Genomic DNA, 2788 nt, shown 5'->3' on the forward strand with positions numbered 1-2788 from the left:
CCGGCTCCTTAAACACAGGCCGAGAGTCGCCCCGGACGGTCGCCTCGCGGCGCCCGTCTGCTCGGATAAAATGACACAAAGTGTCAACTACGAATGTTGTCCATCCAAGGAGGGAGCGTGATGCCCGGCCGGCTCCGAAAACACAGGCCGAGAGTCGCCCCGGACGGTCCGCCTCGCGGCGCCCGTCTGCTCGGATAAAATGACACAAAGTGTCAACTGCGAATGTTGTCCATCCAAGGAAGGAGCGTGATGCCCGGCCGGCTCCTTAAACACAGGCCGAGAGTCGCCCCGGACGGTCCGCCTCGCGGCGCCCGCCCGCTCGGATAAAATGACACAAAGTGTCAACTACGAATGTTGTCCATCCAAGGAAGGAGCGTGATGCCCGGCCGGCTCCTTAAACACAGGCCGAGAGTCGCCCCGGACGGTCGCCTCGCGGCGCCCGTCTGCTCGGATAAAATGACACAAAGTGTCAACTACGAATGTTGTCCATCCAAGGAGGGAGCGTGATGCCCGGCCGGCTCCGAAAACACAGGCCGAGAGTCGCCCCGGACGGTCCGCCTCGCGGCGCCCGTCTGCTCGGATAAAATGACACAAAGTGTCAACTGCGAATGTTGTCCATCCAAGGAAGGAGCGTGATGCCCGGCCGGCTCCTTAAACACAGGCCGAGAGTCGCCCCGGACGGTCCGCCTCGCGGCGCCCGCCCGCTCGGATAAAATGACACAAAGTGTCAACTACGAATGTTGTCCATCCAAGGAGGGAGCGTGAGGCCCGGCCGGCTCCGAAAACACAGGCCGAGAGTCGCCCCGGACGGTCCGCCTCTCGAGGCGCCCGCCCGCTCGGATAAAATGACACAAAGTGTCAACTACGAATGTTGTCCATCCAAGGAGGGAGCGTGAGGCCCGGCCGGCTCCGAAAACACAGGCCGAGAGTCGCCCCGGACGGTCCGCCTCTCGAGGCGCCCGCCCGCTCGGATAAAATGACACAAAGTGTCAACTACGAATGTTGTCCATCCAAGGAGGGAGCGTGATGCCCGGCCGGCTCCGAAAACACAGGCCGAGATTCGACCCCGGACGGGCCGTCTTCTCCCGGCGCCCGCCCGCGTACGCCCCCCATCCCCGGTCGCCCGTCTGCTCCCGGCGGGCCTCCGAGTACCCCCTCACCCAACTGACCGACTGGCACTCATGACCCGCCTTGGTAGGGCCTCCATCGGCCTCGGCTCGTCCGACGTCGGGTGGACGGTTCCTACCCACTGCGGGTCGCACTCTAGCGCCCCGGCCGCTGCGTGAGCGTGCGCTCCCCGCGCCGCCCCGCAGGCCCCGGCGCGACCGTACTGCGGCGAGACCGAGACGACCCGGTTTGGCATCCATCCCACCTAGCCACGATCCACGGAGGCCGAGCGAGCGGCTGAGTGTCGGGCGCCGCGCGTGCGAGCGTCCGCCGGCCGCGCCGGTCCTTCCGCGAATGTCGTTTCTCAAACCCTCCGGCTTGATAGCGGCGGCACCACGGGAAGCCGTCCACACACACCGTCCGACCTCTATCCGAAAAGCCTTCCCGACCAACCGCGGTCGCGGGGGCGTCTGTCGCTCCGCATCGGGGGGGCGTATGGCTTCCGCGCTACGCGCTGCGGGCTCGGGGGGGCCGCAACGGCTGAGTCTGACTCGGCCGGGGCGCAGCTTCCCTCCCGGCAGTCAGCAATAGTGCCGATCGCGCCTGCCACCAGCCCCCTCCCCGACGGGTTCGTCGGCGCCGGCTGGCCGCCGTCCGCCTTCGTTCCCCGAGGGTTCCCAACCAGCGCCGATCCAACTCCGCATCCTGGCCGCACGCAGTGCGTGCCTCGCGCGGGTAAGTCGCCGGCGCAGCGCCGCAGCTCCCGACCCCCGCGTACGGGAATAGTTGAGGGCCTCAGCGGGCCGCACCGACCGAGTCCGACTCGGGCCGGGGCGCAGATTCCCGCTTGGGTGACCGAACGTTCTCTGCTCGGGCCGGAGGGCCGACGCCCGTCCCCCCCCGTCGTCCCCCACGGACCGCCTCCGAGGCCACTTCGCACGGCTCATCCTCGGCTCCCTACCAATGCTTAATCGATGGGGCCGCCCGGCCGGATTCGCGCCACCCTGTCCACCGCGAGTCTCCCCAGACTAACCCGAGTTACCGCCCAGCTCGCCTAACCTTGCACTCGCTCTGCCAAACGGTCGTGTAGTCGGCGGGCCGTCCTACGGGTCGCCCTCCCTCCCCAAACGCGCGGCGGGATAGCGGCAAGGCGGCGGCGGCGGCCAGCGGCGTCGGGGCGCTCGCACCGGAGAAGAGGCGTCTTACGAGGCCGGGCGCAGCTCCCTCTCGTTTACTTGCTGAGTAGCGGCGCTCGAAGGTTCCGCGGCGAGCGCGGCTCATCCCATTGAATGTCCCTGCACCAGGCTCCATCGAAGGGCCGCCCGGCCGGATTCGCACCCCCCTGTCCACCGCGAAGTCCCCTCGACTAACCCGAGTTACCGCCCAGTTCGCCTAACCTTGCATCGCCCCGCCAAACGAGCGAGTTGTCGGCCGTCCTGCGGGTCGCCACCGGCCCCAAACGTGCGGAGGGATAGCGGCAAGGCGGCGGCGGCGGCCAGCGGCGTCGGGGTCGACCTAGCACCGGAGAAGAGGTGTCTTACGAGGCCGGGCGCAGCTCCTCTCGTTTAGGGGTCCGCGAGGGTCGCATTCGAGGTTCCGCGTCCTCGGCTTCGGCTGCGCCGGGTCCAGCCCGATCCATCTCACCCCGCGGCAGCGTCAGACCACCTAGAGCCCCCGCGAA

Source organism: Syngnathus leptorhynchus, unplaced genomic scaffold (genome assembly GCF_054491065.1).
Source record: "Syngnathus leptorhynchus isolate UIUO unplaced genomic scaffold, UIUO_Slep HiC_scaffold_269, whole genome shotgun sequence".
NCBI lineage: Eukaryota > Metazoa > Chordata > Actinopteri > Syngnathiformes > Syngnathidae > Syngnathus > Syngnathus leptorhynchus.